The 21,428-nt window shown below is 45.4% G+C and overlaps 1 long non-coding RNA gene across 3 annotated transcripts in view; it reads left to right on the top strand.

Moving 5' to 3' along the window:
- LOC307181773 overlaps positions 1-12,008 on the top strand; it is a 752,523-nt gene extending 740,515 nt beyond the window's left edge. For all 3 annotated transcript variants that reach the window (XR_013827034.1, XR_013827035.1, XR_013827036.1), the window contains one exon: positions 11,970-12,008. This is a non-coding gene — a long non-coding RNA (uncharacterized lncRNA). The remainder of the gene's footprint in view (positions 1-11,969) is intronic.
- The last annotated feature ends 9,420 nt before the right edge of the window (positions 12,009-21,428 follow it).

Genomic DNA, 21,428 nt, shown 5'->3' with positions numbered 1-21,428 from the left:
CAGAAAGAACGACAAGTCCCGAGAGCCTTGGACACAGGCCTGGTTGCTGCTCCTGTCCTTTAGCCCATTTCCAGACCTGGTTCACAGTCCCCCGAGGGACTAGAGCGGGAAATGCCCTCTGGGGTCCTCTAGGGCCCCTTGTAACTCCATAGCGTAAAAGAGACGTGGAGAGGGCAGAAAAAAGGTTGGTTTCTCACTTACTGAAGCCCTTTCCGGCTGAGGCTCCCTGGCCTATATTTTACAGCCCCTGAGCTCGTGGGAGCCACCAACTTGCTGGGTTTTTCTCAACCACAATCATGGTGAGTCAGCACAGTGGTTAGTTCTCAGCTGGGAGGCCACAGCCCCCAGCAGAGCCCCAGGTGGAGTGGCTCCCTGATCAGCCCATCCCCGCGGTCCTGCCGCTGTGTTCCTTCCAGGCCAGAAGGGGCCTCCCCGGGCTAGCTGGCCCCCTGGGGGCACACCTGAGCAGCCGTGCCTCCAGCTGGGTGCAGGGCTTCCAAAGCCACAGTATGAAAGGGGAAGGTGACGGATAAACCAGAAGAGAGGTCTTCAGGCGGCTCCAGGAAGCACAGGCTGGCATTTGGCCAAGATCACCTCAGGCTCTTTGCTTTCAGCCAGACTGGAGATGGGAGGGAGTTGGTAGGGCGTTCTGCCGTCCTCTCTGCTCTAGAATTCACATGTGGGAGCCAGGCCCTGACAGCTAGCATCCTGCAGGTAGAGTCCACCTCACGTCCCCACATTCTGGCCAACCAGGCTTGCAGTGGCAGGAATGGCTACCAGGAAGGGGTGTTCAGTACCTCTCATTTAAAAGACTCTTCATACCACAAAACCCAAAATGCCAGTGGTGGTCACTTCTGCCCCTACCACTTAGAACCTGCTGGCAGGGGAGACCTTTAGGGGGTGATGCCCTCACACACATAACATTCCTCGTTTTATCTCTTCCGCACCCCTCTTCAGGGCTAAGTCGCTGGCGATTGCCCTGAGTGATACAAAACCAGTTGGTAGCAGGGAGGAAACCTGTCAGCGATTACTACTCCAGATGACACCTCTGTGGCCTGGAAGACAAGTCTTACTCTAAAGAGCCCCTACCCCCCCCCCCAGTCCTGACTTACTCTATAGCAGCTCTTGCAGGGTACGTATGCCCCTGGGTTTCTGTTTAAGGACATCGGCCTCCAGCTAAGCCTGGGAGAAAGCTTTCCTCTCGCTTCTTCCCTCCCCAAAAAGCACCATTACAAGGACCAGAATAATCAGTGTCTCTCATCACATGCACACTGAACTTTAAGAACCAAGTGTGACAGAGAACTCGGCTGCTGCTTTATTACCGGAAGGAACAAGGTTATTTGACCCCCTGCCGTCTCTGATTGGTGATTACTGATAGACGTAGCTTCTGCTTAGTGAAGGCACATAATTTCCTTCTTGTTCCTGATCTACTTTTAGTGAAACGTCCCTGGAAAACGCTGCACCTCCTTGAGATATCCAATGTGTGGGCACATGTCCTACCAACTCCCCACATTTCAGCTTCAGTGGGGTCGTAAAGTTCATCTATCCGACAAGCTCTTACCTAAAAGGGATTGTAGCCCCCCACCAGAACGGGAGATCCTCGCCCCCCCCCCCCACCACCACCATGGTTTTGTGCCACCTGAAAACTGCCAACGTCATCTCAACCGCCCGACTTTTGGGAAGTGGGGCAGATCCTGTCTCCCTTCTCACCGTGGTTAGCCCAGGTCACAGACCCAGTCTCTTTACCAGGAACATAGCCTAATTGTCTTGAGCAGAAAGTCAATAGCAAAAGGAAAGTCAAGTGCTGCAGAAGATCTTCAGCTCAGGAGAGGACTCATTGGCTAAGAGTGTCTGCAATGTCGTGCACCATCCAGGCAGGTACAGGACGTGCTGTCCCACCACAGCTCTTGTCACCTGAGGATGGAAGATGGCTCTCGGAGCACAGAGGGAAAGTCCCCTGTATTGTCATGGGGATAGAGAGCTTCGTATATAAAGTATTGCAGAAAACAATAGATTTATAATGAACTAGAGCCAGGGTGCCACGAAAAGGCAGCTAGGGCAGGTAGCTAGGCAACACTCTCACGGGGGGAGCCTCACGTGCTCTGGGAAGACAGGGCTCTGGTCATAAAACATCTGGCAGATTTCTCAACTGTCCCATCACCTTCTGGGAACCTTTAACACAGGTGTCCATTCATGTCCTGAGATTAAGTCCCACGTGTGTGCTTGGAAGGAGATAGGAGCCTGGCCCCTCTAACTCCAGCCCACCAGCCTTCTTGCTGTTCCTTCTACATCCCAAGTCTGCTTCCACCTCGGAGGCCTTTCCTGCCGTTCGCTCTGTCTGGAACATTCCTCCCCCAGCTCCCTGCATGGCTGGGTCGCTCCGATGCTTCAGGCCTCAGCTCTACCATCTCCCCTCAGAGAGGCCTTCCCTGACACCCTCTCTGAAGTAGCCCAGCCACCCCAAGGCTTTGCTATCCCACCACCGTCTCTCATATTCTTCTTATCACCGTCTGACATTAAATCTGATCTGGTTTGCTTATTTGCTGCCTCGTGTCACCCTACAGGAGTGTGAGCTCCATGGAAGCAGGGCTCTTGTCCATCTTGTTCACTGATGTGTTCCCAGGCCCTCAGATGGTACCTGACACATAGCTGGCAGCCAACAGACATTTGTTGCAGGAATGTCAAAAGTTATATTCAGATGAATGTGTGGGTTGGTCTGGGCATCCATCCCCACAGGAGTCGGACTTGAGGGAGAGAGCAAGGTCAGGGACTCCGAGGGGTACCCCTGAGTGGACCAGGACTCTGGCATAGAGGGAGGGACCAGGTGTCTGGGTGCCCTAAGGAATGGCCACTCCAGATCAAACATGAGGCTGTGTTAAGTCATTCCCACCCCACGGAAGAAGAGCCCTGAAGTGTAAAATGACTAGGGCCCTCCAAGCCGGGGCTGGAGACCCTTTGGCAAGATCTTATGTCCAGAGAGCTTCCACGAAGACTTCTGGAAACAAAGACACAGCACCTTCAGAACATCCTCAAGTCAGGAAACTCAAGAGAGCACCCCAAGTGTGAGAAGTAACTCTTAGGGAGTCGAGTTTAAGGGGGCCACAAACACTGCTTGGAACTGCCCTCTCACTGGACTTTCTGTTTAAGGGAGTTAATAAAGGTTGAGTTGGGTTTTTCATTCCTTGCAGCTGAGAGCATCCTAGGTGATACCATCCTACAGAAAGTGGCAGAGTGGAGGCCAGTCCAATCTAACGCTAAGGCAGCCAATAGAAGCCAAGAGTCAGGAGAGGCCGAGGGACGACGGGGAGGTTGTTTGGATCAGGTCACTGGATTTCTAAACAGTTTTCCACTGATGCAAGGTAGTTTGCTAAAGTTAGGAGGTATCTTTTTGATGTATTTTTCTTGTTCATCTGAATCCCTGTCCGAAAATGAAGACTATTATCTGGTTAACTGCCAGCTTCTGGTGTAAAAAAATAAATAAAATTGGAAAGAAAGGCCAGGTTTGAAGTTTGGAAAATTCTTGAAATTCATAGCTAAAATAAGAAATCTGGATTGTCTTGGAGTTTGGTTAATATCTAGTAAATCTACTCACGTAGCCCATAATCTCAGTGACTAATCAGTCTAACCAGGTGTTCAACCGAATTGAGTCTCCAGTAACTTTTCCATTCAGGGCACCCAAGTTAAACATTAGAAAGGCCCCTTTACTATTTGGTCACTATAAAATAATCAAAGCTCCAGTGAAAAGCGGTCGCCAGATATACAAGTGCTTCTGCGGTGGTTCTTGGACCCTCTCCCTACAGGCAGCGTAAGGAGGGGGGCTTGTTTCCGCTCACCTGCAGAGTTGAGATGGCTAGAAATTTCCACAGCAGTACTAAGCAACTGCCCGAAGGGTGATAGGAACAGAGCATCTGATCAGGCAATTTCAGCATCTGGAAAGAGAAGAGAGTCAAGGCTAGTGTCTCCCTGATGAAGCTAATTGCCTTAGGTTACTGCAGAGCATAAGACTTGGTGGCGCAAAAAGAGTAACAAAATTACAGAAGGTGTAATTTGGAGGCTCTGTCAAGAGCAGTGATGAGCACACTCTATACAAGTGGTATAAATGCTCTGAAGCTCTGATGCTCAGGGACAAGGGTGTCTGGAGCGGGAACGACGCCTGCGTTCGTGCTCAGGCTCCCGAGGGGACAGAGCTCTTGGTCTGCAGTTACCAGTCCACTCTTCTTGACTTTAGAACACATCCACTTGGTGCGTACTATTTTCTCACACATAATTTTCCCACAGTGGTTTCACATGTACATTCACATGAGTAAAATACCATAGTCCCCCATTATCCATGGTTTCACTTTCTGCAGTTTCAGCTACCCGTGGTCAACCACAGTCCAAACATATTAAATGGAAAGTTTCAGAAATAAACAACTCGTAAGTTTTCAATTGTGCAACATTCTGAGTAGCGTGATGAAATCTTGTGCCACCCTCCTCAGTCCTGCCAGGGATGTCAGCGCATCCCGCCCATTAGTGACATGGTAGCTGCCTGCGTTATCTGACTGTCCTGGTATCATGGGACTTGTGTTCAAGTCACTCTTATTTTGCTTAATAACAGCCCCCAAAATGCAAGAGGAGTGATGCTGGCAATTCGGATAAGCCAAAGAGAAGCCGTAAAGTGCTTCCTTTAAGAGAAAAGTTGAAAGTCCTTGGTTTAATAAGGAAAGAAAAAAAAGTCATATGCTAAGGTTGATCTGCAGTAAGAATGAATCTTCTATCCATACAGTTGTGAAGACGGAAGAAGAAATTCGTGCTAGCTTTGCTGTCGCACCTCAGACTGCAAAAATTACAGCCACGGTGTGTGATAAGTGCTTAGTTAAGATGGAAAAGGTGTTAACATTTGTACAGCAAGGTATTTAGAGAGAGACCACGTTCACATAACTTTTATTACAGTATTTTGTTTTAATTGTATTTTATTATTGTTGTTAATCTCCTACTGTGCCTAATTTATAAATTACACTTTATCATAGGTATGCGTATAGGGTTTGGTGCTATGCATGGTTTCAGGCGTCCACCGGGGGTCTTGGAACATATCCCCGTGGATGAGGGGAGGCTGCTGCATGCTTTTTACACTTTGCTGGGTGTTGAAGTTGCTGCCTGATGGAAAGTCTTACAGCCTCCCCTTGCAGTGGCTTTCCCTAATATGGGGTTTGTGAAGCTCCAAAGTGCAAGACACACTCATCTAAACAATACCGCAAGGCAACCAAGTTTGCATTTTCCGCCCTGCTTCTCCAGCCTGCATCCTCATGGGAAACCCTATCGAAGTGTGTCCTTGCCTCCTTGAAGAGTAACCTGCTTCTAGCGTAGACACTTCTTTCTCTTCGCTTGCTTTGGCAGTAACAGACCTCCTCCCTCCCTTCTTGGTTCCACATGACCCCATGATGTGGCACATCCCCATGCCCCAGCACTTTCCCACCTTGGACCAAGGAAGACCAGCATGGAATTGATCTCCCACGGTGCCTCCCCCTGTGTTTAGAATGTCCCAAACCCTGAGGTAAGATTGCTCTGGTTCTTTGCATGTATGCTTGAAAATCAGGTCAAATCCTACTAAGCTCTTTGGAGGAAGAAAGCAGAGTTTACCTTCTTACTTAGAGCACCCCAACCCACGTCTGAGAAGAAAATTCCTTCTCACCCCTCCTCCCATCAGGCCCTTGCCTGGGCTGGACTGCGGATGCAAAAGGTGGCCAAGACGGAGACTGATAGAGACGATTGCCAGTAAGCACGGGGCCAGCCTTACCGCCTCCACGGCTCCTAGAGCCACAGCTTCCTGCGAGAAGGAAGAAGATCTTCCCTTTATCTTCTCTCCACTCTGCAGCCTGATGGCCTGGCCTGACTTTCTCCACCTGCCTCCTTGGGTTTCCTTCTCCCAGGGTTGCTTCCGGAGGGAAGGGGTTCAAAAAGAGGGACATCAAAGGGCAGACTTGTGGAAAGGTGGTGAGCCACAGAGGGGGCCTGAGAACCCAAAAGGGCTTTGGTTGAGGCTTGCATTCCCGCCAATCCTCAGCCCATTCCCTTAATCCACATGTATATTTTAAGTTAGACGTCAACACAATCCCCGACATCTCTTCTTTCTGGCCAGTGTTTGTTACCCAGACTAACTCTGGGTCACTGAAGGGGTTTGACTGAATACAGTGACCCACACCTTCACTCTTACTTGGGATGGTCTTTGGGAAAGGAATCTTTCCCAGAGCCTCCCATCCACAAGCAGTTTCACAGTAAAGAGGGGAAGCTAGCACCACCCCTGGCCTGTCCCAGGGCATATGATGTATAAAGTTTTTCACGACCTTTACATTTGAAACCCACCTGTCTCTCCATAAATCTCCTAGTCCAACCCAGGAGGTGAGCAAAGCCTGGGAAACTCCCAGCTCAAAGGCCCCTTGCAGCTGTGTCCTAAATCGGCAATCCAGCGGATGCCCACAGGTCACAGGCCGGGGCGGGGCACTGGCTGCACTTCTCCGGATCCTCACTAGAGGGAGACCTAACATATTTGTTCTTCCGAAACACACCTGAATTTACCTGATGTTTATGAGGCCCAGCTACTCTTACGTGTTGCTTGACTTCCTCACAACAATTGACTATAACAGCTGTATCTTTTGGGTGCTTAATGTTCAGAGAGCTTTCACATATTATCTCAGGTTGGCTTCTCACCACCAAAGGCGAGCAGTGTTCCCGTTCCCATCTTACAGGTGAGGACATTGAGGTACAAAGCAGGTCAGCAGTTTCCCCCAAATAAATGATGTAGTTTATGCATAAAGCACTATGGGAGCATTGATGAAACAATTAAATAATAGTCATAACGAATGTTTCTGGAGCTCTGTATGTCCAGCCCTGTGCCAGATGCTGCGTGAACTTTCCTTAGCCCTCCCACCGGCTGGTCTGGAAATTACATCAGAAGCACAGGCAGGTGCTACCATCCAGGAGAGGGAGCACAGTTTTTAAAAGGCCCTGTCTTTGGACCATCTCCTCTTTTTGTCTCTTGTTCTGACCACAGATGTTTCAAATGCACTTGAACAGACCCAGCTTTCCCACTGCTTCCTCTAACGGCCTCTCATCCGAGTCTCAACGACAGTCACATCTGGGGTAACAACGGTGCTTCCTCTCACTTCCCCCAGGACCTCTTGCTACACCACCAGGAATTATTATTAGTCCCAATTTGGAGATGAGGAAATTGAAGCTCAGATAAGCTAAATAATTTGTGCAAATTCATTCAGCTTATAAAGGAAGAATTCTGGTGTCTGGGGAGGGAGGTATGCATGGACATTGGTTAACGTCAAGTTCCAGAGCAAACAAGAAAAGTTAGGGCATCACAGGCAAAGGAAATGGCCGGCACAGAAGTACAAAGAAGCGTGTTTGATTAAGATCTCCAGACAGGTGTGTGTAGTGGGAGTACAATTGGGCCTCCATATCCACAAGTTTTGCATGCGTGGATTCAACCAACTAGAACTGAAGATGTTTGAAAAAACAATTCCAGAAACTTCCAAAAAGCAAACTTGAATTTGCACTGCACTGGCACTATTTACATGGCATTTACATTGTATTAGGTATGATAAGCAATCTAGAGATGATTTAAAGTACACGGGAGGGTGTGCTTAGGTTTATATGCAAATACTACACCATTTTTATAGGAGACTTGAGCATCCACAGATTTTGGTATCCATGGGGCTCCTGGGACCAATCCCCCATGGATACCGAGGGACAACCATATAGGGAGTGGAGGGACTGGTCTGCCAAGCTGAAAGACAGCACTCTCCTGTGAGCCACAGATTTTTTTTTTTAATTGAATTATAGTTGATTGTAAAATGTTGTATTAGTTTCAGGTGTACAGCACAGTGATTCAGTTTATATATATTGTTTTTCAGATTCTTTTCGATTATAGGTTATTACAAGGTATTGAATATAGTTCCCTGTGCTATACAGTACGTCCTTGTTGTTTATCTGTTTTACATATAGTAGTATGTATACGTTAATTCCAAATTAATCCCTCCTCCTCTTTCCCCTTTGGTGACCGTAAGTTTGTTTTCAGTGTCTGTGAGTCTATTTCTGTTTTGTAAATAAGTTCATTTGTATTACTTTCTAGATTCCACATGTAAGTGATATCATATGATATTTGTCTTTGTATATAAGTACAAATATTTGTATTTGTCAGACATATGATATATGTCTGACTTAGTATGATAATTTCTAGGTCCAACCATGTTACTGCAAATGGCATTATTTCATTCTTTTTTATGGCTGAGTAATATTCCATTCTCCCTCTCCCTCTCCCTCTCCCTCCCCCCTCCCTCTCCCTCTCCCTCTCCCCCCTCTATCTTTATCTATATATATGTATATATATATATACACACATATATATATATGTGTATATACCACATCTTTATCCATTCATCTGTCGATGGACATGTAGGTTGTTTCCATGTCTTGGCTATTATTGGTGCTGCATTGAACATTGGGGTGCATGTATCTTTTCAAATTAGGGTTTTCACTTTTTCCAGATATATGCTCAGGAGTGGGATTGCTGGATCATATGGTAACTCTATTTTTAATTCTTTAAGGAACCTCCGTACTGTTCTCCATAGTGGCTGCACCAATTTACATTCCCACCAACCATGTAGGAGGGGTCCCTTTTCTCCACACCCTCTCCAGCATTTATTATTTGTAGACTTTTTGATGATGGCCATTCCGAATGGCATGAGGTGATATCTCATTGTAGTTTTAATTCACCTTTCTCTAATAATTAGCAATATTGAACATCTTTTCACGTGCTTTTTGGCCATCTGTATATCTTCCTTAGGAAAATGTCTATTTAGGTCTTCTGCCCATTTTTTGATTGGGTTGTTTTTTCATATTGAGTTGTTGTATATTATGGAAATTAATCCCTTGTCGGCCACATCATTTGCAAATATTTTCTCCCGGTCCATAGGTTGTCCTTTCACTTTGTTTATAGTTTCCTTTTCTGTGCAAAAGCTTTTAAGTTTAATTAGGTCCCATTTGTTTATTTTTGCTTTTCTTTCCATTACTCTAGAAGACAGATCCAAAAAAAATATTGCTGAGATTTATGTCAAAGAATGTTCTGCCCATGTTTTCCTTTAAGAGTTTTATAGTATCAGGTCTTACATTTAGGTCTTTAATCCATTTTGAGTTTATTTTTGTGTATGGTGTTAGAGAATGTTCTAACATTATTCTTTTACATGTAGCTGTCCAGTTTTCCCAGCACCACTTATTGAAGAGACTGTCTTTTCTCCATTGTATATTCTTGCATCCTTTGTCATAGATTAATTGATGATAAGTGCATGGGTTTATTTCTGGGCTTTAAATTCTGTTCCATTGATCTATGTGTCTGTTTTTGTGGCAGTACCATACTGTTTTGATGACTGTAGCTTTGTAGCATAGTTGGAAGTCAGGGACCCTGATTCTTCCAGCTCCATTCTCCTTTCTCAAAATTGTTTTGGCTATTCAGGGCTTTTGTGTTTCCATGGAAATTCTAAAACTATTTGTTCTAGTTCTGTGGAAACTGCCATTGGTATTTTGATAGGGATTGCATTGAATCTATAGATTATCTTGGGTAGTATGGTCATTTTAACAATATGGATTCCTCCAATCCAAGAACACAGTAGATTTTTAAACAGAGTTTCCATGTGATCAGATCTGCTTATTACTTAGACCTTTAACCAGAGTATTTCAAAATAATTTACTATTTTTGGTTGATTTTAGTTAATTAACGAAATCCATGAGACAGGATAATAGCGCTATCACCCCCATTGTAGAGGTAAGGAAACTCAAGCAGAGAAGTTAAATGGCATGCTTAGGCTCTTAGGTCTTCAGTGACAAAGCAAAACCTGTGCCCTAATCTTCCAGCTTCAGGTCCTGAACTCTGTCCCTAACAGTGACCCAATGCTTGAGTCCAAGAAGACAGCCAGCCAGGCACACTTACCTGTAATAAAAAATACAGAGACCTCTGAGCCCCACCCACCCACCATGGCCCTGCTCAGGGCCCCCTCATGCTGCACTGCCTCACACTGCACACTCTCCCACAGTTTTGCAGAGAAGTTTCTGCCACCTTTGGTCGGTCTTATATTTGTAGGTGCAAACATTTATTCACACAGCAAGAAAGAAAATTCAGAGCCCACCTGATCTTTTTCACTCTGCCTTTGATACTTTCCCTGTCCACGTCAAATCAAAAAAGAATAATTAATCTTCAGAAAACTGAGTTTCAACCAGTTTAAAGCATTTCATTGAAGAAGATACACTTCAATGTGGTGTTTAGCTCCTCAGTGATACTTGTAACTCTGTAACCCTGGGTAAACCCTTTGAAGAATTCTAAGAACCCTCTCACAGGAAAGAGTGGCTCGGGGGCCTCTGGCTGTTCTCTCTGGGTTCCTCTGAGCTCAGAGTTTTGAAGTGTGGGTGGGACCAAGATAAGATGGTTGCGGGGAGGGGCGGGGTGGGCAATCAAGGGACAGAAGAACCAGCCATGTAAAACCTTGGTTTGACAAATATATCACTTCTGGGGACAGAGGGCCCCTCCTTAACACATGGCTACATCCCCTGTCCCCAGCATAGCAGAATAAATGTATTTTGATGATGTTGATTATGGCTCTTCCTTAGGCAAGGAAGAAAGGAGGTCATGCAGGAAAGGCAGCATTGAGAGACAAAATGAGTCAGTAGGAATACTAGTGATGCTAGGAGCTAGGATTCAGGGGACAGAAAAGGACAGAGTGGCAGCTGTACAAACCTGCTGCGAAAGCCAGGGCTCTGGAGAGAGAGTGGAATGCTGGCCTAACTGCGTGATTTGGGGCAAGTTATGGAATCTTGTTGAGCCCATGTCTCCTCTGTAAGATGGAGATCATAGCAACATCTACCTCACAGAGTGAGTACCCACGAGAATTGAGGGATAAACCACATAGAAGCACTTCGCCTGGTACCTGGTACCTACCAAGTGCCCAATAAATACGTTATTATTAATTAAAAATTCAAGATCGTCCTTCATAAAGAAAGTCTGTCATTTCTGTGAACTTTCTCTCATTGTTTTTTCTTTATTATGTCTACAAGTGGTATTTGTTAAGCATATATATTTTAATTCTTCCTTCATCAACTTATCCACGTTCAGTTAAATCAGTTTCTTATAAACAAAGCAAACCTCCCAGCCTGCTATACGGTCAAAAGGACACCCTGGGGACTTCCCTGGTGGTGCAGTGGCTAAGACTTCACGCTCCCAATGTAGGGGGCCCAGGTTCGATCCCTGGTCAGGGAACTAGATTCCCACATGTATGCTGCAACTGAGTGTTCACATGCCGCAACTCAGGAGCCCGTGAGCCGCAACTAAGACCCAGCGCAATCAAAAAAAAAAAAGAACACCCTGCCTCCTCTTTCTTTCTTCATTGTTAACTAAGTTTAGTTTTGTTTCTTATTTTCTGGGAAATGCTGTCGGCCCCAGCTTCCTCCTCCCCAGAGCCAGCAGCAAGGCACCATGGTTTCCATCTCACCAAGCATATAATGGGGCATCCTAGGGAGATAATGGATTCCAGAGAGCAAGGGGCCACTTACACAGAAGAGCCCGGAGTCTCTGGATAAAGGGTGACAGCACAGAAACCACACGAATGCACTCCTTCCATCACTGTCCTCCAAGTTTTCCTGTCTTCCATGATTAACTTCAACTAAGCTTTGCTTTTTAAACCCTTTGTCTGCCCCACACACGGGGTCATTAGCTTTCATCCGGCGCAGCAGTTGGCAGCCAGAGCTAGCCCTGACACTTCTCAGAAACCTCAACAAGCCAGATAATTGGAGCCAGATAATTTTTTAGAAACCTTAACATGGCTCTTTGCCTTGAACGTTTTCAGCTTTGACAGAAGCCACTGGAACATGGATCCTGAAGAAGTGATGTACCAGAGGTCGGGGAAAAGGTCACTAGCTTTGTCTGTTTTCCGTCCCAGGTGCTGAAGATGGGCAGACCAGCATTGAGATAGACCAGTAAACCAGTTTATTTTGCAACTGATTGAGCAGCTATAGGTAGGTTTTAACTTTTTTATTTGTAAAAAGAATTATGCATTTTATGGAATTTTAACTCATTTTGTCGCCTTCCAACTCTGAAACCCAAAAGCTCTTTTACCAGCCAAACTGGGGAAGGAGTAAAACTGGGATGGGGGCAGAGCTGATAGGATAACTACCAGGTGACGTCCGGAGATTCTCATTCTAGGGCATTTGTCTACTGAAATCTTGAAACATCTCTCCTTTTCTAACACTCTTGTTCCACCTCCCCACGCTCCCACTTGCACCGCCCCCCGCCCCCCAAAAGAGAATTGAAGGCAGAGGTCTGTACATCGAAGTAACAACTCCTGTAATATATGTGTGCTGCCACTAGATGGCATCAAAGGTCCCAGTTCTATTGCTGTTCTTCGTGCGGCGTACCTGGCTGGGCATGAAGAATGCAATGGTGAACAGAAAAGACAGAGTGCCAACCCCCCCAAAAAACTCCAAGTCTAGCAAGACAGACATTGAACAAAATATTATAAATAGTTAAATTGCAATGCTGGGAGGAAGCGTCAAGAGGCTAATGCTGGGAGTGGGCAGAGACAGAAAGCTCACCCCACGTTCTATGGGCTTTTGCACATGCTCCAGCCACTTTGCAGGTTGGTGGGGCCTTGTGACTGGTTCAGGGCAATGAGATGTGAGTGGAAACCATATGTGACACTTTACAGCCAAAGCAGAGAAAAGTGAGTGTAATTTCTCGATGCTTCTCTCTCCCTTTGCTGTGGTAGCTGGTGACATGACAGATGCTCGAGCCTTTGTTAGCCTGAGCTCCCTGAGTGACTCTGTGAAGCAGAGCCCTCACTAATCCCCATGCTTCACCCCAAACCTTCACTGCTCACAGTGGGTAGGTAGCATGAATCTTTATTGAATTAAGCCAAAGAGATGGGGGGGTCGATAATTTTTTTCTGCAGTATAACCTAGAACATACGTTCGTCTGACTGAGGACCATACCATGCTTTCTAGTTGCAGGGATGGAAGTAAGAGTGAGATCGTTTTCCTCTAAGTAAGTGGGCCTTGCATGAGAAGCACAGACTTGTGAGGATAGAGAAAGCACAAGCAAGCTGCATTGCCATCTCCAATCCTCCTGAGACCAGTGGGGAGAAAGGGAGACTCCCTAACCCAAGAGGCTAGGTGAGGTTACCTTTTCTTACCATTCCAAGCCAGGTACTGAGCACGTGACAACAGAGCAGAGGGTATGATTTTTCCAGCAGACCCAGGTCAGGCCGGGGAAGGGCAGAGCTGCAGGCAGCTGAACTCAGCAGGACCAACTCACATTCTGTTATCTCAGGCTGGCCGCAGAGATGACCGTGTGGTCTTTTTATAGCTGCCACACACATAATGAAGGAGAGCAGTCAGGTATTTCGTGGTTGGGCTAAACCAGGCACCAGTAACCCCCCAGCCAGCTTTCTTTTCAGTTATGTATTTTGGGGGAACTTCTTTTTTTTAAAAATTAATTAATTTATTTATTGTTTTGATTTTTTTTTTTTTTTTGGCTGCGTTGCGTTTTTTGTTGCTGCGCACAGGCTTTCTCTAGTTGCAGCGAGCACAGGCTACTCTTTGTCGCGGTGCGTGAGCTTCTCATTGCGGTGGCTTCTCCTGTTGCGGAGCACGGGCTCTAGGCGCAAGGGCTTTAGTAGTTGTGGCACGTGGGCTCTAGAGCGCAGGCTCAGTAGCTGTGGTGCACGGGCTTAGTTGCTCCACAGCATGTGGGATCTTCCCGGACCAGGGCTCGAACCCGTGTCCCCTGCATTGGCGGGCGGATTCTTAACCGCTGTGCCACCAGGGAAGCCCCTGGGGGAACTTCTTATTCTGATATAATTTCATACTTACAGAAAAAAAAAAATGTAAAAAGAGTGGGAAGAACACTCATTCGCCGTTTTGCCCAGATTCACTAGTCCACCTCAGAAGGGTTTCTAGAAACCAACTGATCTCTTTCATACCAAACATAGCTTTAATACCTAACTCAAACTTCAGTGTTAACATTCTAGTTTCATAAACCAGTTTTATATTTAAGACTTAACAAAATTTTTAGAGTATCCTTAAGAGGTAAAGAGTTCTTTCAAACTCATAAAGAAAAAGTAAAACTCTCTGGAAAAATAGGCAAAGGCTATAAGTAGACAGTTACAAGAGAAGCAGAATTGGCAAATAGAACTATGAAAAAAATTCAGCCTCTCTAGTAATTAAATATAAATTGAAACCTCATTTTCCACCAAGCAGACTGACCAAGCTTTCCATGGGTGGTAATAGTTGTGATGGAGACGGTCTGAGGAAATGGACACTCTCATACACTAGTGCTGGTTCTGGAAATTGCTGCAACTTTCTGATTGGCTTATCTGGCAACAAAAATCAATTTTTTTAAAATGCACTTGTCTTTTAACGTAGCAATTTTAATTCTAGGAATTTATCTGAGGGAAATAGGCAAATACGTGCCCCTGACCCTCCCCTGAGCAGAAAGGTATTCATCATGACGTTATTTTTATCCGAGTAAATGTCAAAAAGTAGGGACTTCGGTGAAATAAACAATGGTGTTTCGTACAAAGCACTAATAACACCACCTACATTTACCGAATGCCAGACTCTGTTCTCAACACTTTGCATATATTAACTCATCTAATCCTCCCAACAAATAGGCACTACAATTACTGTCAGCATTTTAAAGATGATGAAGTTCAAGTGCAGAGGCTCGCTAACTCATCCTGGGTCACAAAGCTGCTGACTGTGGAGCTAACCTTGGCACCCTGGCAAGCTGGCCCGAATCTGCCCTCTTAGACATGCATCGTCCAACCTCGCACAGGGTGTGTAAGCCTCTCTCTGCCACCGTTAAGATGACGATATATTTATATTCACTGTCACAGAAAAGTGTTCATAATAGATGATGGAGAAAAATCAGATTATGAGATATTATGTACAGTGTGAAAACCATTTTAAATAAGGAATTACGTACGCATTTATCTAAGAATGTATAAAACATATTCCTCAAACAAAAGATTAGCAGTGTTAGGATTGTGGTAGATTTTTGCTTCATTTTTCTTCTCTTTATTTTCTATGTTTTCCACAACGATAGTGTAATTCTTGTAGTATAAAATTTTAAATGACTTTTTCCACTACCCAATCCTGCCGTCTTCTCTTTCCTTCTACGGATATCGGTCCCAGGGGCACTCCCTAATAAACATCCTGCACGCTAAACTCCATCTTAGAGTCAGCTTCCCAGAGAGCCCAGCCTGGAAACATTGGTGCCAGGAGTGGCCCAAGGAAGCGGGCAATGGAATTGTGTGTAGGAGCTGGATCATTCGCCATCCTGCTGGGGTGGCTGGACTACAGATGGCCTCTGATGCAATCGCTAACACTGTCCTGTGGTGAAATAGGCTAGTGCATAGATGGATGGGAATGCAAGAGCTCGTGTTATGTATTTGGTGTTAGAAAAGTATTGGGGAAAGAGTAACCTTGAGGGCAGTGAAAGAGGATGCCTGTTGCTACACTGTGTTGAAGTTCCACAAAAAGAATACAGCTCAGAGTATGGCCGAGAGCATTTACCAGGCAGTTGAAAACCAAGTGACAAAGCCAGAGGCTCTCCATAAAAGCAAACGATGAGGGTTTCCTCGCCTGAAGATGGAGGACAAGGAAAGTTAAGGCCCAGACCTTAATAGGAAGTATAGCCCAAACTCCAGTGAAGGTTAAAACTCCCAGTCAAGGCAGGTTGTTATACCAAAATCAGGAAGTTGGTTGGGGGAAATGAATCCTGACCCATGGGATGGAATATCTGGGTTGATTTCTCCCAAACACTTGAATTAATTCCCAAACTCTTCTAAAACCTCTGAACCTGAAGAAATGATCCACTCTCTCGCTTAAAGACACTGCAGAGGCCTCTACTCGCCCCAGCTACTGGCCACTTCGCTTTACAACTAGGATTAAGTTGCAGCTCACCCAGCTGTAGACATGCCGAGCCTGGTAAGGAAAAAAGGGACTGCGCCTACAACAGAGCACCAGGCCCTACCTAGCAGGTGCGCACGTGAGATTGGATTCTGAGGGCACTATCAAGGAGGCTGGAGCATAGCACTGAATAAGAGGAAGTTTATTGAGTTGGAGGTATTTTTCTGAAATACAGATTTTAACATCCTAGTAAGGACCCAAGAAATGGTACATACTTGCTACTAGGCTGTATTCTAGATACACGGAAAAAGCAATGGCTCCTGGTAAATGAGAGAAAAATGCCGGAATTGTATTTCACAGAAAGACATAAGTACACTGGTGCAAGGCACACCAGCGTCACTAAGAAGTTCAGTGGTGGCTCTCCTTTGTAGACTGCTGGTGATGGTAGGAAAGCGATTACAGAACTAAGCTACCTGATAGTAATAGAGATAACAGGAACCCCACCCCACCTCTTAAAAATAGAGGCCAGATAATGATGCTTAACTCTCAGAATGAATCTAATTATCATGAGTGGCAAGGTTGCAGTAATAGCCAAGAGGGTTTGGCCAAGACAGTTATAGAAATAGTTAATACAACACAGCATCCCTCGGGGCAAAATAGATGGGATTCAACAAAGCTACTCTCTGACTTACCATCAGAATAAACCAAAAATGGATGATCAAGAAGCTGAGGGCGCACTTCCCTGGTGGCACAGTGGTTGAGAGTCTGCCTGCCGATGCAGGGGACACGGGTTCGTGCTCCTGTCCGGGAAGATCCCACATGCCGCGGAGCGGCTGGGCCCGTGAGCCATGGCCTCTGAGCCTCCGCGTCCGGAGCCTGTGCTCCGCAACGGGAGAGGCCACAACAGTGAGAGGCCCGCGTACAGCAAAAAAAAAAAAAAGAGAAGAAGCTGAGGGCAATTGCCCCAATAAAAATCTGAGATCACTTGCCCAGTTATTGGACTTAATCCAGGTTTTAGATTAGAGCCAACGGTGGAAGGAAAGGCTGGGTTCCCAGAAGGAAGGACTTTGCAGAAGAAAATCTACAAATGGCCAGTAACAATTCATGGAAACCTGCTGATACCAGTTGTCTTCAGAAACATGCAAATTAAAACCAAGATGAGACACCATTTCACACCCATTAAAATGGCTATTACCTGAAAGACTGGCATTATCAAACGTTGAACAAAATGCAGAGCATTTGATTTGGGGATCCAAACTCAATCTCATAATCATCAGGTAGTAGACCTATTGTAGTCAAAGCGCATGATCAGAAGCTAACACGTCCCTCCCCCAGACCCAAAGAAGGATGTAAAGGGTTCAGGTTGTGAATCCTTTGTTTCGTGGCTTTTTTTTTTTTTCCCCCGGTACGGGGGCCTCTCACTGTTGTGGCCTCTCCTGTTGCCGAGCACAGGCTCCGGACGCGCAGGCTCAGTGGCCATGGCTCACGGGCCCAGCCGCTCCGTGGTATGTGGGATCTTCCCGGACCGGGGCACGAACCCGTGTCCCCTGCATCGGCAGGCGGACTCTCAACCACTGCGCCACCAGGGAAGCCCTCTTTCATGGCTTTTAAAAAAAATTTTTAAACCTTTAATTCCACTGTGAAAATATATAACCTCTGAAAACTTTTCAATGTGTAACTTTTCTGGATGTTTTCCATGCTCTGCAAGCTGTATAGTAATTAAGCTCTATAAAATTAAGTAGGCTTAATTTTAGATTTACAGAAAAATCAAGAAGATAGTATAGAGTGTTCCCATATACCCCTTACCCAGTTTCCCTATTATTAACATCTTACATTAGTAGGCCACATTTGTTATCATTAATGAACCAACATTTACACATTATTATTAGCTAAAGTTCATGTTTTATTCAGTCTCCTTAGTTTTTCCCTAATGTCCTTTTTTCTGTTCCAGGATCCCATCCAGGACACCCCATTACACTTGGCTGTCATGTCTCCTTAGGCTCTTCTTGACTGTGGTAGTTTTAGACTTTCCTTGTTCTCGATGACCTTGACAGTTTTGAGGAGTGCTGGTCAGGTATATCGTAGGATGCCCCTATGTACTGGAATTTGTCTGATAGTCTCCTCGTGGTACGACTGAGGTTGTGGGACTTCCTTGGCTTTTTTATCCTGTTTTGGATAACTTTGAAAATGATCCCAGTTACTGGCTGAAGAGAGTTCTTTCTGATCTCTGGAAAACCTCAACTTCTTGCTGCTTTAGTGGGTTGAGCTAATATTCAAATTCTGAGTAGAGTCAGAAATAGTAGAAGCAAAAGTATTAGAATATTTGCTTTCAAAAAAGACATACTCTTTGCACTGCCGAGCCTATAAAGAAGCCTAGTAATTACCATTAGCTTTTATTTAATTAGCATTTGTTTGAGTGGTACCACCTCCCCCATCACAAGGGTGCCTAAGTCTTATTTCAGCTCAATAAAGATGTTTTTCTAATCGCTTTATAATCCTTGTATTTTAATACAATACCAAGGAGCAATTAGTTTTTATGAAGGTAATTGGCATTGAAATATTACTTGTGCTTGAGATTCAGTTTTTTTTCATAAAAGCGCCATCACGTGATGAAGAAAGCAAATTTGTGCATGTTTAATTGACTAACAATAGAAAAGCTAGCAGCTGCTCTTCTTGATGTACATTTGTGGCATTTTGCTGTCTTATAAATACCTCAAACTGAACAAATAGACGGAAAATTTGAGGGGGAAAAAAAAGGTGGTTTACTATATGAAAATTTTGAGTTTTCTTTGTATTGAGGTATAGCTTATATACAGTAAAGTACACAGGTCAGTGATCGATTTGATAAGTTTTGACAGCTATTTTCCACTACCCGAGACAAAGCAAGGAGCTTTTCCATCACCCCAGAAAGTTCCCTTGTGCTTCTTTCCAGTGGATTCACCCGTCCCCCTTGACAGAGGGACCACTTTCTGATTTCTATCAGGGATTTGTTTTGCTTATTCTTAGACTTCATATAAATGCAGTCATACTGCATGTTTGTAATTTTGTTACATGTTTGTAATTTTTTATATTTAGCTTCTTTCATTTAACATATTTTGAGATTAGCCGTAATAGCAATTCAGCCCAGATCAAGGGAAATCATACGCCCTTCTAGGCTCTATGCAAGGCAGCCCCATCTGTAATATTTATTCCTCTCGGATAATTCTCTTTAGTTGAGACACTGACAATCTAGGGCATCTCCAGAAGAAGGGTCTGGAAGTCAGTTAAGACCAAGGACCAGTTGAGAGAATTCAGACCTAGAAGACAGACTTTTATGAGGAAGAATAGAGAAGGAAAAGGGGGACAAGATAATGGTCGCACAATATTAGAAGGGCTGTCATCTGAAAGAGGAAATAAATTTTGTGTATGTAGTTCCAGAATTAGAACCTGTGGGTGGAAATTACTGGGAGGCAGTTTTCAGCTCTATATAAAGAGGAACATCTTTCAACAACAGGTCATTGGGGTACCTTGAATAGCAGTTGAGTTTCTCATTACAGAGGATGTTGAAGAAGAGGCTCATAGCTGTTTATCTTGGATGCTGTTAAAGGACATCCCATTAGGTGGGAGAGGACATCTTCCTATGACTCTGTGGTTTTCAATTTAGACAAAGCTGGGCTTTACCTCCACTTTATACTAGTTAGTTAGTGTGGTTTTTGACCTCGTATATTTCACATTGGCAACAAGGTCGTGTGCTTTTCACTCCAAGCATCTCAGAACCAGCTGCTGACATGAAAACTTTCTAAGGCTGAGTATTCAGGGCCCCAAGTGGATTTTGTGTTCTTACTTTCAAAGCGTTCTTTACCAGAAAGGGTCCTTCTCAGCCTTGTTCTCCAAGCACCCTACTGGATAGCCACAGGCAGTATGAGGTCTTCATCCCTGATAAACAGGAATACAGCATCCACAAAGGCAAATGCTACTGAAGAGTCTGCCTTATCCTCCTTCAAGGTCCAGCTTGCCACTAAAATGAAAAATTAGGGCTCGGCAAATCTTTTATGAGCTGCTGTCAGTGAGTTGGATAAACACAGAAAAGGGGTGATGAAAAGAGAGGAAATATTTATAATAGAAGGCGGCTGTCCTCTGGGGAGCTGAAAGGTCTCCTTAATCTGCCTTCAACATCTGCACACACCCTTCCTCCCCAGTCTCCCAGCCCTTAAGCCGAGGGCCAGCCACCTGCTGTGGATGACTGAATGCGGGCTCCACCCCAAGCAACTGTCCTAGAAGAAAAGAAAGCGGAGGAAATCAGTTGATCATCGTCCAGCAGATCCCAAATCGACCTCTTATCACCTTCTACAGAGCCCAGTCCTAACAAGCATCTTCAGTGTCCTCGTAGCTTGTCTTTTTCCTTTTGCTTCCCCCAGCTACTTTTCAAGTTCCCATCCATCAGGAAACCATTTCTGTACGGTGCCTGGATCTGCCCCTCCCTTTTTTCTCAAAACCGCCCATCTCTGAGCAGCCTGCCAGTGAATCTCACCCACCTGCTTCACTCCCTGACTCCACCTCTCACAGCTTGTAAACAGCTGGGCATGCCAGTGTGACCTCATTCATATATTGCCTTAGGGCACAGGCGAGTCATTTTTAGAGATACACATAAGGTTTCCTAATAATGACTCAAGGAACACGTCCTTGATTTTTCAATCTGCGGACACTTGACAATGCGATGTTGGGGTGAAAGCGCATTGCAGCCCAAGTTGTTCACCAAGAGCACACTTCCAATGCCGCCTGCAGAGAAGGCGTGCCCGGTGGTGGCTCTCTGGGCCAAGAAAGATCTGATTTTTATAGCTGCTCCTTCCTCCCAAGACATTTGTGTGAGGCTCTGCCCCGGTCACATGCCTCGAGGACAGCTAATGGGCAGGATTAGGCTAACTAAGCATTCAGATGGGCACACAAAATAGCTAAAGCAACCTCAGCTCTTCCAAGCTGATTCTGCTTTCAGAGACCCTCGGCCCACTCACTCAGAGAGGGGAAGTGGCTTATCCAACTCCTCCCTGTTAATGGAGAAACAAAGCCCAGGATAGGATGAAACCACCCAACACACACACGAGAGAGAGGAAGAAAGAGAGACAAACTGTAGCTGTTGGGGAAATGTGGGCCCAGGGCCCGGGGCCAAGCCACCCAGCAGACGCTGGCAGACAGGCAGCACATGGACAAGAAAAGAGTGAGCCACAGAGGGCTGGACAGTTATGCCGACAGTTATCCTCACAGGCAGGATTTAACCCCTCAAAATCACAAAGCAGTCTTGAGAGCAGCCAAGGAAAGCCTCTTGGCCCCAGAGCGGAGCCAGAATTCTCGGGGCAGTGCGAGTATTTAAGATGCAGCCTGCAAATGGCCCTCCATCTCCAGGAGACTTTTCTTCTCTTCTCTGCTAGCTCTCTCATGCTCTCTCCTTTTTTTTTTTCTTTTAAATACCAAACCAACACGGGAAAGTCCTAAACTTGAGGAGTATGTCAGCGAGG

The sequence above is a fragment of the Stenella coeruleoalba genome, assembly GCF_951394435.1.
Source record: "Stenella coeruleoalba genome assembly, chromosome: 2".
In the NCBI taxonomy this organism is placed as follows: Eukaryota; Metazoa; Chordata; class Mammalia; order Artiodactyla; family Delphinidae; genus Stenella; species Stenella coeruleoalba.
Note: the sequence above shows the minus strand (reverse complement) of the source record. Positions and strands in the feature narration are given on the sequence as shown.